Genomic DNA, 16,632 nt, shown 5'->3' with positions numbered 1-16,632 from the left:
TGACGAAAAAATGCTGGTGACGAAAAATGACGAAAAATGCTGGTGACGAAAAAATGCTGGTGACGAAAAATGACGAAAAATGCAGGTGACGAAAAAATGCTGGTGACAAAAAAATGCTGGTGACGAAAAATGACGAAAAATGCAGGTGACGAAAAAATGCTGGTGACGAAAAAATGCTGGTGACGAAAAATGACGAAAAATGACGAAAAATGCTGGTGACGAAAAAATGCTGGTGACGAAAAATGACGAAAAATGCTGGTGACGAAAAAATGCTGGTGACGAAAAATGACGAAAAACGCTGGTGACGAAAAAATGCTGGTGACGAAAAATGACGAAAAATGCTGTTGACGAAAAAATGCTGGTGACGAAAAATGACGAAAAATGCTGTTGACGAAAAAATGCTGGTGACGAAAAAATGCTGGTGACGAAAAATGACGAAAAATGCTGGTGACGAAAAAATGCTGGTGACGAAAAATGACGAAAAATGCTGGTGACGAAAAAATGCTGGTGACGAAAAATGACGGAAAATGCTGGTGACGAAAAAATGCTGGTGACGAAAAATGACGAAAAATGCTGGTGACGAAAAATGACGAAAAATGCTGGTGACGAAAAATGCTGGTGACGAAAAATGACGAAAAATGCTGGTGACGAAAAAATGCTGGTGACGAAAAATGACGAAAAATGCTGGTGACGAAAAAATGCTGGTGACGAAAAATGACGAAAAATGCTGGTGACGAAAAATGACGAAAAATGCTGGTGATGAAAAATGACGAAAAATGACGAAAAAAAGAGTTGAATGTTAGTACTTTGTAGTGACTTTTTTTTTCGTCCCTAACATTCAAAAATGACGAAAAATGCTGGTGACGAAAAATGACGAAAAATGACGAAAAATGACAAAAAAAAGAGTTGAATGTTAGTACTTTGTAGCGACTTTTTTTTTGGTCCATAACATTCATCGAGCTCTGGACTTAGTAATTTTTTTTCCGTTTCGGTAGTGACAAATTTTCTTTTTACCGTTTCGGTAAAAAGAAAATTTGTCACTACCGAAACGAAAGTTTTGGAAAATCGTCCCCCCAAAAACCTGTTAGGAGTACGTTTCAGGCAATTTAGAGTTGATTGGTAGTACTTTTTAGTGACTTTTTTTTCCGTCCCTAACATTCATCGAGCTCTGGACTTCCGTTTCGGTAGTGACACTACCGAAACGAAAAAAAAAAAATGTTCCCCCAAAAACCTGTTAGGAGTACGTTTCAGGCAATTTAAAGTTGATTGGTAGTGACTTTTTTTTTGGTCCCTAACATTCATCGAGCTCTGGACTTAGTACATTTTTTTCCGTTTCGGTAGTGACACTACCGAAACGAAAAAAAAAATTGTTCCCCCAAAAACCTGTTAGGAGTACGTTTCAGGCAATTTAAAGTTGATTGGTAGTGACTTTTTTGTGACTTTTTTTTGGGTCCCTAACATTCATCGAGCTCTGGACTTAGTACATTTTTTTTTCGTTTCGGTAGTGACACTACCGAAACGGAAAAAAAAATGTTCCCCCAAAAACCTGTTAGGAGTACGTTTCAGGCAATTTAAAGTTGATTGGTAGTGATTTTTTTGTGACTTTTTTTTTTGGTCCCTAACATTCATCGAGCTCTGGACTTCTGTTTCGGTAGTGACACTACAGAAACGGAAAAAAAAATGTTCCCCCAAAAACCTGTTAGGAGTACGTTTCAGGCAATTTAAAGTTGATTTTTGGTCCCTAACATTCATCGAGCTCTGGACTTAGTACATTTTTTTTTCGTTTCGGTAGTGACACTACTGAAACGAAAAAATAAATGTTCCCCCAAAAACCTGTTAGGAGTACGTTTCAGGCAATTTAAAGTTGATTGGTAGTGACTTTTTTGTGACTTTTTTTTGGTCCCTAACATTCATCGAGCTCTGGACTTCCCGTTTCGGTAGTGACACTACCGAAACGAAAAAAAAAATGTTCCCCCAAAAACCTGTTAGGAGTACGTTTCAGGCAATTTAAAGTTGATTGGTAGTGACTTTTTTTTTGGTCCCTAACATTCATCGAGCGCTGGACTTAGTACATTTTTTTCCGTTTCGGTAGTGACACTACCGAAACGAAAAAAAAAAATTGTTCCCCCAAAAACCTGTTAGGAGTACGTTTCAGGCAATTTAAAGTTGATTGGTAGTGACTTTTTTGTGACTTTTTTTGGTCCCTAACATTCATCGAGCTCTGGACTTCCGTTTCGGTAGCGACACTACCGAAACGGAAAAAAAAATGTTCCCCCAAAAACCTGTTAGGAGTACGTTTCAGGCAATTTAAAGTTGATGGGTAGTGACTTTTTTTTTGGTCCCTAACATTCATCGAGCTCTGGACTTAGTACATTTTTTCCCCCAAAAAACCTGTTAGGAGTACGTTTCAGGCAATTTAAAGTTGATTGGTAGTGACTTTTTTGTGACTTTTTATTTGGTCCCTAACATTCATCGAGCTCTGGACTTAGTAATTTTTTTTTCGTTTCGGTAGTGACACCATTGTGTCACTACCGAAACGAAGTTAAATCCGAAAAAATCACTAAGTGTGGAGGCCAAAAAAAAAATTGTTTTCCCAAAAACCTGTTAGGAGTACGTTTCAGGCAATTTAAAGTTGATTGGTAGTGACTTTTTTGTGCCTTTTTTTCGGGTCCCTAACATTCATCGAGCTCTGGACTTGCGTTTCGGTAGTGACACTACTGAAACGAAAAAATAAATGTTCCCCCAAAAACCTGTTAGGAGTACGTTTCAGGCAATTTAAAGTTGATTGGTAGTGACTTTTTTGTGACTTTTTTTTGGTCCCTAACATTCATCGAGCTCTGGACTTCCCGTTTCGGTAGTGACACTACCGAAACGAAAAAAAAAATGTTCCCCCAAAAACCTGTTAGGAGTACGTTTCAGGCAATTTAAAGTTGATTGGTAGTGACTTTTTTTTTGGTCCCTAACATTCATCGAGCGCTGGACTTAGTACATTTTTTTCCGTTTCGGTAGTGACACTACCGAAACGAAAAAAAAAAATTGTTCCCCCAAAAACCTGTTAGGAGTACGTTTCAGGCAATTTAAAGTTGATTGGTAGTGACTTTTTTGTGACTTTTTTTGGTCCCTAACATTCATCGAGCTCTGGACTTCCGTTTCGGTAGTGACACTACCGAAACGAAAAAAAAAAAATGTTCCCCCAAAAACCTGTTAGGAGTACGTTTCAGGCAATTTAAAGTTGACTTTTTTTTTGGTCCCTAACATTCATCGAGCTCTGGACTTAGTACATTTTTTCCCCCAAAAAACCTGTTAGGAGTACGTTTCAGGCAATTTAAAGTTGATTGGTAGTGACTTTTTTGTGACTTTTTATTTGGTCCCTAACATTCATCGAGCTCTGGACTTAGTAATTTTTTTTTCGTTTCGGTAGTGACACCATTGTGTCACTACCGAAACGAAGTTAAATCCGAAAAAATCACTAAGTGTGGAGGCCAAAAAAAAATTTGTTTTCCCAAAAACCTGTTAGGAGTACGTTTCAGGCAATTTAAAGTTGATTGGTAGTGACTTTCTTTTGGTCCCTAACATTCATCGAGCTCTGGACTTAGTCATTTTTTTTTGTTTCGGTAGTGACACCATTGTGTCACTACCGAAACGAAGTTAAATCCGAAAAAATCACTAAGTGTGGAGGCCAAAATTGTTCCCCCAAAAACCTGTTAGGAGTACGTTTCAGGCAATTTAAAGTTGATTGGTAGTGACTTTTTTTTTGGTCCCTAACATTCATCGAGCTCTGGACTTAGTATTTTTTTTTTCGTTTCGGTAGTGACACCATTGTGTCACTACCGAAACGAAGTTAAATCCGAAAAAATCACTAAGTGTGGAGGCCAAAATCGTCCCCCCGAAAACCTGTTAGGAGTACGTTTCAGGCAATTTAGAGTTGATTGGTAGTACTTTGTAGTGACACTTTTTTTGGTCCCTAACATTCATCGAGCTCTGGACTTAGTAAATTTATTTTTTCACCATTGGGTCACTACCGAAACGAAACCGAAACGAAAGTTAAATCCGAAATAAAATCACTAAGTGTGGAGGCCAAAATCGTCCCCCCGAAAACCTGTTAGGAGTACGTTTCAGGCAATTTAGAGTTGATTGGTAGTGCTTTGTAGTGACACTTTTTTTGGTCCCTAACATTCATCGAGCTCTGGAGCTCAGGACATACACAGTTCAAAAATTCCACCTTACTGTGGACATGCATGCTTGAGATTTTTTTTTTTTAAATAATTTGTATTTTTGGAGATATTTAACTTTAAGCGCCCCATGTATTGTCGATGCGGCAATGGACATTTAAAGGCAAGCTTACAACTACATACTTACGCCTAGTAACCTCATTCATACTTTAAAATGTTCATCTTACTGTGGACATGTTTGCCTGAAAAGGAATCTTTGAAATGTTGCATAGTTTTAGAATTCTATCCTTTAAAAGTTCAGAAATTTATAATGGAGGCGGATGGAAGGTTTTGGGACCTCAAAAAAACACTTTCACCTAGAAACTCCATTCACAGTTCCAAAATTCCAACTTACTGTGGACATGCATGTTTGAGATTCTTTCTTTGAAATCATTTGTAGTTTTGGAGATATTTAACTTTAAGCGCCCCATGCATTGTTAATGCGGCAATGGACATTTAAAGGCAGGCTTACAACTACATACTTACTCCTAGTAACCTCATTCATACTTTAAAATGTTCATCTTACTGTGGACATGTTTGCCTGAAAACTAAAGTAATCTTTGAAATGTTGCATAGTTGCACAGCCCTCCCTTGTGTTATCCTTTTAGCCTAAATATCTGACTGTACCTCAGTGCTGCTTTACATGTCTAACTAACATAGTATTCAGTTAGTTGTAGTGTAGGCCTACTAAGGCCTACTATGTATTAAAGGCCCACTATGTAATAAAGGCCCACTATGTAATAAAGGCCTACTATGTAATAAAGGCCTACTACTGTATGTATAAAGGCCTACTATGTAATAAAGGCCTACTATGTATAAAGGCCTACTATGTATAAAGGCCTACTATGCAAATGTTTATCACATATTTTAACCCATTAAAACCGGGAAAACATCTGTCATTTTAGATGTTACCGTCGGCTATACAAAAATAGCAGATCTACAAGCTTGCAGCGCGGCACGAAGTGACGCCTGTAAATAAATGCAATCAGCAGGACACCGCAGGGACTTGAACCCCGTCCTAGTGAGCCAGGAGTGAACCGTACCGGTGTCTTTGACCTCTTTGACTCATTTACAGGCTCAATAAATCACACATTAACGTTCACATTCATTATATTTCAACTTTTACATAGAGACACTCCGATGCGACGTGTTGTGAGCTTGTAGATCATCTATTTTCACTATTTTAAAATGTTCTTGAAACAAGGACCCCCAAATGAGTCCGTGAGCCAGGACCCCAAATATGGGCTCATCAGTATCATCTGGGGGGAATAATTCTCATAGTGATTTTTGAGTAGGTATACACCCCTAGTGCTAGGAAAAATGTGATAGCCTTGCATCGGTGGTAGCTTTCTGTGTGTTATCACTCCTTTTATAACCACATGCCAAAACACAGTTTTCAAGATCCGAATGAAGCATTTGTCTTCAAACTGATGGTTCTCTCTTATTATTGACCCTCTCTCTTTGAAAAATGGTTGGGATAAGGCTCAGACTATATTCAGAAAGGTTGTTAAAATTAGCATATCTAGTTATTTGTTTCTATTACAGGCAGTGACAACATAGTGACTCTATGGCATAAGATGTTGGGTTTTCGTGAAAGATGTAACACAAATGTACATAACCTAAAGATTTTAATAAATAAAATATAGTGTAACTAATGCATAGGCTAAATATATTGTATTTTATCAGAGATGAATATCACTGGGGGATGGGGTATTGCTGATTTACCTAGTCACACCTGGCCTGAGTCAACCTTACACAAGCTGTACAACCCAGAGCTGACCAAACCTTCTAGCAGTAACAAGCAGAGACATCGTTGCTGCAGAACCCACTATCATGTGTCATGCTATAAGGATTATACAAGAATCAAGAAAAAGGACCAGGTGTACACAAATAAAGATGAGGAAACAGATGGTGATGAACTGTATAAAAGGTTTGAAAGGGAAACCTATAGTGATCTTTTCAAATATATCAGAACTGATATCATACCCAATAAGAAAATGTACAAGTCACTTCTTTGGTCTCGAAACTTGAACATTTCATGTTTCTGGTGGAGTTACACTCTTGCGAGATTATACAAGGAAGAATATTTGCAGGAATCCTGAATCTGAGCTGGGCAATGTAGTTGATATATTTCCAAATGAAATAAGAAGGTTGTTGATGGTACCACAAAGTGTATCATTAAGGGATGTTGTCTTGGAAAATCAAACTCTCCAGAGGGAACTCAAAGTTTGGAGGGGCAAGTCAACCAATGTTAACAAGATCATAGATCAGACTTCATCAAATCACATCACATATCAGATCAATCATTAGACAGGAGAGGACTGTGACTCCCTGGCCATTCCATTCATCTGATGTGAAAGATAGTGATCATATTTCCATACCAGATCTACTGCAACGGCTTTTTGTTGGACTGCTTACTGGAAATCCTGACAGCAAGAATCAAACACAAAGGGTCACTGCTCTGGTCCAGTCATTTAGTAAGGACATAATATATGCTTTGACCTGTGGTCAACATAAGCCACCAAAGCACCTTCTACTTCCTTATGCAGTTAAAACACTGACGGGTAACACTGAGCTAATCCAGACACTGAATAGGTTTGGGCATGTGATAGGTTTCTTTATCATTTAACGTCACCACGCTGGTTGATCAGACTTCAATAAAAACACACGGACACAATGGAGTACTCCCTTCTTAGATTTACTTGGCCAAGGAGATATGAACACCAGCATTCCCGGAGTCAGTCTAGTGTCCAAACAGCCTTAACACATCATTTATTGAAGCACAGAAGCACAGAAGCAGGGCGGTACTTATAAAGTACTTAAAGTAATAAGTACACAAAGTAATCAGTACAAAAGTATTTTAGACACACTGGTGGAATACGCACTTCTGATTGGTGCAGGGCTAGGCAGAGAAATAGGCACAGGCACTCAGAGGAACAAGTAGGTCTGTTTAGACTCACAGAGATAACATAGGTATGCTCAGTTACAATAACATTGACAGAGCTACACACAGTATGGTCTCTCTGTGTCTGGGGCTTTACACACTCAACAAGATTATTAAATGAATACACTTATGCATCAATTAGATGAACACATCATAATTAAGAAAAGCACTTACAAACACACATTAACCCTAATTACTACATGTATATACACAAATGTTAAAAATCGGTTCCTACATTCCCTCCTGTTATTCATTTAATTAATCGTCCTAAACCTCAGTCACATTCTTCTTGCTTTCACATTTTCAAAATGGACCTCATAACAGGATTTTATTAATCAAATCAACACCATAAAACGCTTGCCTCTTCGCTTTATAGTGGCCTTGGGGTCTAAGCTATCCATCTGTCTCAGCCTAGTCATACAGGCATAAGACCACGTTTTATCAGCGATCACATGATGAGAAATAATAGAATGTCACTTGATATGGTCAATAATGATAGATACGATTGTGGATAATGTCGAAAAACCTACGTATAGGAAAAGATCATTATCACCCTCCATTACACCATGTAATGTCTTGTTATTTTTATGAGCGGCGGCCACAGCCCTCAACCGGATATATCACTAATATGACCAATCAATTGACAGTTCATACTCAAAACATTAACAGAGCACAAAGAAGTTTTGTCCCAATTTTACACAGCTTCCTGCCTCCACCTCCCCCTCCCATTAGCCACCCACCCCTGGTCAAGAACAGGGTGATTTCCGCTTAAGTCATTCTATAGCTTTCTGGAGAGCACAAAGGTTTTGCACTGGCATTCTTAGAACTAATGTCATCTGAAATGGAAAAGGCAGACCTCAACTGAGCTACGAAGACATACAGTATGACAGATATGATCCTGATGACATCATGCCCAGAAGAGATCACGTGTTTGAATGAAAATCACATTGCAGTCAGTCGTGACTCGTGAGCCTGCAGCACTTTGAATGTTTTGTATGAAAGCCACACCCCCCATTTTACATCCATTTCCCCAAGTTGAAATGACCTTGACAATGACAAACAAACACGTCAACACATTTGTGTGTCGGACGAATGTTACACCCCCCCCCCCCTACACTTTTTTACTTAAGTAAAAGTATCAATACTGCAATGTAGAACTGTAGTTAAAAAAAAATTACTTGTCTAAGTACAAAAGTATTGGAATCATATATATGTTCATATATTTTATAGATAGCTTCAAGGACTAGTTTGATCATCAGTGTTGTGTAAATTAATTATACTTTTTTTTTTTTACTCATTAGTTTCTCTATTAATTCATGTTAATGTGTATTTTCAAACCTTGTAAACCCTCAATACTAAAGTATACTAAGTAAACTTGACCGTTGGTTCTGTATTTGGTCTGCTCTTTTTCTCCCTTTACATCAAACCTCTTTGCCGGAAATAGACGATCTGAAAGCTAGTATTGGCATCAAAATATACTCAAAGGACCAAAAGTAAAAGTACTCGATATGCAAAGTGTCCCATGCATTTCACAAGTTTTCATATGTCTAAAAAGTATAAAAATCGTTTGAAAATAGCAGATCTAAAAGCTCACAACGCATCGTTATTTTCCACCCCTGCTGTAAAATCTTTTCATTGTGATACAGATAAATAGGAGCTACTAAACATGATCTGAAAATGCACGCGGCCCACCCATCTAACTCTCAAGTGGGCATCCAGGGGGGGCAGTGACCCAGGGGGGGGCAGTGGCTCAGGGGGGGCAGTGACCCAGGGGGGGCAGTGGCCCAGGGGGGGGCAGTGGCCCAGGGGGGGCAGTGGCTCAAGGGGGGGGGGGTGGTGGAATGAAAATCACATTGCAGTCAGTCGTGACTCATGAGCCTGCAGCACTTTGAATGTTTTGCCTTGTAATCCGTTTGCGTTAATCCGTTTATTTCCTGAGCAATGGAATTACGTATGTTGCAGCTAAAACTCTTGAGGTTGCAATAAAGGTAGACGCCTCCTTCGGCTCTGAAACATTGGTATCTCGGGCGCCATTTTAGCGTAGGAAACCTGTGGGCAAGCTTCTGCGTGTGTCACAGAAGGGGGCGTTCGGTAGGCCAATCAGAGCCACGTGGGGGCGGGTCTTTTTGTAACCCAGCTCTTAACCCTTTAAAAGGCAGCAGCTGCGCAGCATCTAGTCGTCTTTTACTGTTTTACAGTTTAAACAGATTCCTAGAGACATGGTCAGCTCGTGTTCAGCTAGTAGGCCTAGTATAGTATTATTTTATCATTATTACCATTATGATATACTGCTCTGTGACTTTGGAATTATGTGCTTTTGGCTGTCTTGGAGTATTTGTGTTATATGTTCTGCTTTCAGTGCCATTAAAATATGGAACACAGACATTGCATTTGTAGTTGCTGTTTTTGTCAGAGAAAATTCTCAAATGAACAATTATTTCAGTCTTTCAAAGTAGATAGCTCTGTTCTGACCTGAATAGCTAACATTAAGGATGTTGGATAAAGGCAATTCTGCAATGTGGCCAGCATATTTCATGTCGTCTGTCAGTGAATGGAGAAAAAAAAAATGTGACTATTACTGTTACTTGAACGTGTTTTGGTATGAAAATATGCAATTTAGATGTAACCAAATATAGGCCTATGCCTACTGGATCCATAACTCCATGTCTCGCATTTGTGACAAACTTAACCGCTTGAAAATAGGTTGAAAATTCAGGGAGTTGTGATGATTTTAATTGTGGAGAGACCGTCTGCTTCAATGGACATAAATCATAAATTAGAACAGTGGTTTTCAACCTTTTCATATCAAGGTCCATTATTTATTCGGCATTTGAGCCATGGAACACCTTTTGATGAGCTTTAGCCTCTCACCCAAAACTTAGAATATGTTGTTATCGTTCTAAGATGCTGTCAAAATAACAATTATTTACGTTCTCTAATTGTGTAGCCTACCTGTATAGTAGCCTAAGTAATGCAGATGTTTAACAATTTGACTCTTGAGAGTGTGAAATGTTATACTCAAGATTTAAAGATCTATAAGGGTCCATTTGGTTATCAACTCTCCGTCATTTAGCTGGGGACCACCTGGAACCCCCTCAAGGACCACTGGTGGTCCCCGGACCACTGGTTGAGAACCATTGCACTGACAAGTCCCGGAAAAGACGCACTGTGATTGGCCAGTAGTCAACGTGCTGTGAGTGCTGTGATTGGGTCAGTAGTCACTTTGAGTCTCAGTTTTCCTACGCTAAAATGACAGCCGCGATACCGGTTGCTCGAACGAACTGCAGAGGCCAATGAGGTATCTAGGTTTCTATATCTATGGTTGCAACATGGCAACCCTGTTTGCCATGTTGCCATGGAGACCTATGGAGCTTTATGATTGGGTAGTGGGAAAGGCACTTTTACTTTAATGGAGTATTTCCAATGATCAATATACTTTTACTGCTACTCCACTATATCTCAGAGGCAAATATTGTACTTTTACTCCACTACAATTATTTGAAAACCTTAGTTCTAGTTACTTTGCAGACTTTATTATATTATAAAAACATACTTTAACCACTTTATCCCTATTTTATACCTAGGCGTAATTTTGAATTCCGGACTTCTACTTGTAACTTCTACATTGCAGTATTGCTACTTTTACTTAAGTAAAACATTTGAGTACTTTTTCCACCACTGACCACGGTGGATTCGAACCCACAACCTCCATGGTGGTGGGCAGTGACTTTACCACAGTGCCATCCGAGTGTGCTTAATAGTTTTTTTTAACACAGATTTTCTCTTGACATGATAGAGTGAGAACTACTGCCTTGGTTACACATGGCTCTGAAACACCGCTAGCTAGCAGTCTGACAGCGTCCTTCGAGGGGGTTTGGGCTGTAATCGATTCACACAGCAATCACAGCGATGTGCACAGACTAGAGCGACCTTCAGCCAGACCTTGAACACGGACTCTCTGTGCTTATCTGAAGCCATCAGCAGCAGAGCAGTGATTAATGACTCCTTGTTTATGTGTCTATTTAAAGTCTCAACAACAAAAGAGAAGGGGGGGGGGGACATTTAGGAGCAGCGTTGCGGTGGCGTGGAGTTCTCTGCCTATTGAGCATTGTTGCCATGTACGCTTATTATAAGCGACTTTTGGCTTGTTTTTTCTGTAAAGTAGCTTGTTAATATTGGTAGTTGCGGGTTGCGTTATCAAATAAAGTGCAGGATTGATTATGAATGGTTGCAGTTAACAAGTGGTTATCAAGTAACCATATTTTGTTGTGCTTAAATCATGGGTCTTCAACAGGGGGTCTGGGGACCACCAGTGGTCCTTGAGGGGGTTCTAGGTAGTCCCCAGCTAAATGATGGAGAGTTGGTAACCAAATAGACCCTTGTAGATCTCTAACTCTTGAGAACGTAAAGTGAAACCAAGAGTTAAATTATTGTTAAACATCTGCATTACTTAATTTACAAGAAGTCTGCACAATTAGAGAATGTAGAAGGATTGTTATTTTGATCAACGTTTTCGTGTTATCTCTCCTATGGTACCAACATCAATACAGCATGGAATTGTGGTCAAAATCGCATCCAACGACAACGAAATATTCTAAGTCTTGGGGTCTGAGTCTAAATCTCTGTGGCTCAAATGCCGAATAAATAATGGACCTTGACATGAAAAAGGTTGAAAACCACTGCGGCTTAAACGATGGGAAAGTAGGACAATCTCTTATGGCCAATGGAAAGTCATTCCATGTCGAAACAACCCTGTACTGATAGGACATTTTGTCTGGCAGCAACACTGCTGTTAAGGTGTCTCTGCCAGGGTGACAACAGATGTCAAAGCCATTTGAATGTCATCTCCCTCAGGATGCTTGTTTTCACGAGACAAATTGAGTGTAGTTTCCAGATCACCCAGCAGCAAGAGGATGGTGGAGGTATAAGAGAGGACGGAGGAAGAGAAATGAGGCTTTCAGTTTCACTTCATAAACAGTTTAACCCAGGGGTCCGGGACCCACTAGGGGGTCCTCAGAGTTACTACAGTGGGGGCCACCAAATCTTTGTGTGATAGGATCATGTTTTTTGCATGAACCACTTCAACCCAAGCATACTGTACCTATTCTGAGTGGAACATTAGCCAAAAATAGCAGATCTACAAGCTCACAACGCCTCGCGCTGCGAGACGTTGTGAGCTTGTATATCTGCTATTTTTGGTTAATTAATTAATTGTAATACATTTTTTTGTGTTAATTAATATTAGCAAATGCCCACCGCCCAAATGCCTGTTTTTCACTTTACCCAAATTCGAGCCTTTTTTGGAAACACTGTCTAACTCTACATGGTCCCCCAGGCTATAGGATTGGGATCGGTGCCACATTTTGCATTGTTATTGCGCATGCCCATCTGTTGTCATGGTCCCCCAGGCTATTCGTTTTTTAAGTCTGACGTAATTTTGTAGTCCGACGTCACTTCCGGGTCCAAGAGGACCCAAACGCCGTCCACTCTTCATTGCAAACAAACATGTCGGAACCCGTAAATCTTTTTACAATAACCTTCTTTTTCAGAAATGAACAATTGAGGGTTAAAAAAGGTTTTAATGCTAATATCATAGACAGTAAAAAGTAGGCTTTTATATATATATATATATATATATATATAAAGAGCTGTCTCAACTTTCCAACTGCTGCAAAGTCACAGCCACAGATATTATTTGTGACTACGGTTGAAACAAAGCTGGCAGCCTCGTATTTATATTTCCTCCCATTTCTCTGCAACATAAATTCGTGTAATGTCTGGCATTTACTTTGCTGGCCCACGGAACCAAGAAGAAGAGGAAGAAGAAGGGGGGAGAGAGAAAGAAATCAGCGAGGCGAAGCCTTGCTGTCTTCTGTCAGGAAGGAAATATGGCGAGACGAGACGCTCGGCGTGAGAGACTCGCTCACTGTCAGCATCCATCTGTTTACCTCGGCCCGCCAAAATGGCGGCCGGCGGATGGCGAGTGGGAAAACAATCGCTCTCTTTTAAAGTCCATTAAGAATGCATGAGCGGGATGAACGCATCGCACAGGGCTTTTCCCCGAAGCACTTAAGAGACGGGTTGCCAGTGGTGGAAGAAGTACTCTGCCTTTTTTACTCTATGTAAAAGTAGTAGCCGCCAATGTGGAAATACTCTGTTACAAATAAAAGGCCTACAAGAATTGTACTTACATTTATACAGTGTGTAAATGTACTTAAAGGGGCTACACCATGAATTTAAAAAATATATATTATATATAAATATTGCCCCCTAATACGTTTTAAACAGGTTGTAAGCCTAAAAAACATCCAGATATGTTTTCTCACAATCTGACTGTCTGTCATTCCAAGCTTTTTCAGCTGCAATACCAAAACGTCCTTTTGGGATTCTGTCTGGCCATCATCAATGCAAAGTCAAGGCAAGTGATGTCACTTGCCTTGCCATTCTGAAATGGCCTGTTCAGACACGCCCATTCTGAAAATCTCTGAAATGAGAATGAATGTCTGAATGTTAAAAAAATATATTTTTTGGGGTGCAAGAGACACTGGGGAGCCCAAAAAATACTAAAAACATTTTTAAAAAATGAAATTCATGGTGTAGCCCCTTTAACACATTCAATCCGGGAACGCATCTGTGTCATTTTAAGATTTCTTTGGCTATTCAAACATAGCAGATATACAAACGCGTGCAAATCTTTGTGTTTTTGAAGCGAACATTTGTAACTCAAATCTTTGCTTCTGTGGAAGTACAGATGAGAATGGAAAAGTTTGCTTTAAAACATATATATATTCAAAGATTTGCACACATTTTCCACGATAAAAAAAAGCAGATCTATAAGTGGCACTGTGCTTATGAGCTTGTAGATTTGCTATTTTTCAATAGCCAAATAAATCTTAGAATGACACAGATGCGTTCCCGGCCTTAAAGGATTAATTAGAGTGACTCTATCACAATAGAGTGACTAAATGATGATTTTGTCTCCGTTGGGTGTAAACCTCATATGTCCAAAACTGTTGCTTTTCAGGCTTCAAATACATTATTTTGATGCTTTTGTGAGGCTGTAGTATGATCAAGTAGGGCACAAATTTACGAAAAAAAACACAACACGTTAGAATATGGAGATAGGTTTCTGCCCTGACAGCAACAAGTTATACTTAGTTGCGTGGAATGTCTCGAGACGATGTGCAAGCCCACAACGCGCCATGCTGTGACTTACAGTATAACGTTACTGCTGCATATGTTCTGGGAAAGCATGAAACGCTGTATTGCAGTATAACAGAGATGCGGATCGATCTATTTTCTCAAAACTTTACTTAAGCACAGTATTGAGTGAATTAACTTAATTGCTTTCTGGTCCCCGCAGGTGGACGGATCAGTGTTCTCCCGGTGACAACATCTCGCTGTAATAAGCTAACATCAGATATTGCTCCCCTACTGCTCTGAGACACACAAGAGAGAAAGAGAACACAAACACAGCTAATGAGCGAAGCAATTAACTTCGCCTAACACACGCAAAAAAAACTTTACGCGTCGCAGGGGAGATAAACAGACCAGCTGCCTTTGCAGGAGGCGATACAAATTAGCGCTCTCCAACCGGTCCGGTGAGGGAAGAGCGTGGAGAGAGAAAGGAATGGAATGGAAGGGGCGGAACCTCGGGGTCGCCCGTCAGCCAATCGATCATCCGGAATGCCAGCCGTTGTGACAGGTTAGGAGGCGAGGAGGTGGCGGCGTGGCGTCCTGTACACCTTGTCACTATGGACTGCAGTTTGACAGAGTTGCTGTTTACAGTTGACTCTTGGGTCGGAGCAACGGACCCGTCTGCTGCTTGTGAGGGCTGGGGCGGTCACTCTCTGTGGACTCTCAGCCAACGTGTGTGTGTGTGTGTGTGTGTGTGTGTGTGTGTGTGTGTGTGTGTGTGTGTGTGTGTGTGCGCGTGTGTAGGCAAAAAGGCTGGCAAAGTACTGTGCTGTCTCTGTTATAACTGGCACCCGCCACATTACTTATACCCATCGAGTACTGAGTGACATGATTATCGTATCATGAATACATTGTGCCGTGATTTTGTGAATGTAACCTTAACTCTACCTTTAATATGTGTGCTTGTATGCTCTCCTTTATGTGAACATAATGGTTAAAATGTCTGTGTGTGTCTGTGTGTGTGTGTGTGTGTGTGTGTGTGTACCAGTATGTGCAGGCTTACGTGCGTGCATGTGTGTGTTTGTGTACTGTACTGTATGTGTGCCAGTGCGTGCACGTACTGTACGTGGCTACGTGCATGCTTGGTCAATTATAATAGTACACAGTTTGGGGAGTGGAGGGTTATAGGGTTGGTGGGGGCTGTCTGCAGAGGAACATAACAGATTGTCAAACACACTGCAGGCCGGATGCCACTGAGTTACACAGAGACACAACCTTCTCAAATGTCACCTTGGCACCTTTTGCATTGGGACAGAGAGAGATGGACGGACAGAGACAGACAAGAAACCAACGTCCATCTCTGTCGCTACCGTTACCTGTCTCCCCAAAATGATACCTGATATGTCCCCCAAAATGATAACTAATACATTACCTGTCCCCCCACATGATAACTAATGCATTACCTGTCCCCCAAAAATGATCATAAACACATTACCTGTCTCCCCAAAATGATAACAAATGCATTAAATGTCCCTCCAAAATGATAAAAGACTTACTGTCTCCCCAAAATGATAATACATAACCTGCCCCCGCCCCCCCCCCCCCCCCCCCCCCCGCGCGACACCCCGCGACACAAAAAAAAAAAAGACAAAGAAAGTGCTAACAGTGTAACACATTACCTTTGCCCAGTACCAAAAAAAATCCCATTTGAAAAAATATAAAAAAATGACTGCTAACACATTAAGGACTGAGCTATACAGTAACAGCAGGTGCTCTCTGCTGCTCTGTTCTCGCACACCTGTGGTCACTATAAGCGGTATGATGAGGTGATGATGTGTGATGGAGGCATTCAGTGCCGTCAAAGAGAGAAGGCAACAGGAAGGAGCTTTGACATCCCGTCTCACTTTAAAAACACATCAATCAAGTCATTCAAAACGTGACGGAGACCTTCTACTTGTCATGGGTGGGGGGGTGGGGGGTGGGGGGCTACTTCGCTGTGATTGATGTTCTGACTGCCCCCATCCTCCCTCCCTAACGGCCTGCATCAATTTGCACCTCGTGTGGGAAAAATAACAAATGATAACATTTTCTGAAAAATGATTCAAAATAGCCTCTGGCAAATTTAGATAAACAATTCCTTTAAACTAAAAAAAAAAGAAGAAGAAAAAGAGAAGGAAAAACGTAGATTAATAGAGAGGAGGTGGGGTGGGGGTGTTATATTACTGTGTTCTGAATAGTCAATGCATGTTAAAGGTCTGCAGTGGCCTCTATAGGCAGTATGTATACACAGACATGTCATCATAGATTAGTGCATGGTTCCCCAACATTTTCATGTACAGT

Source organism: Gymnoscopelus microlampas (genome assembly GCF_963454915.1).
Source record: "Gymnoscopelus microlampas genome assembly, chromosome: 23".
In the NCBI taxonomy this organism is placed as follows: Eukaryota; Metazoa; Chordata; class Actinopteri; order Myctophiformes; family Myctophidae; genus Gymnoscopelus; species Gymnoscopelus microlampas.
The sequence above is the reverse complement of the archived record's forward strand: the minus strand, read 5'-3'. Positions refer to the sequence as shown.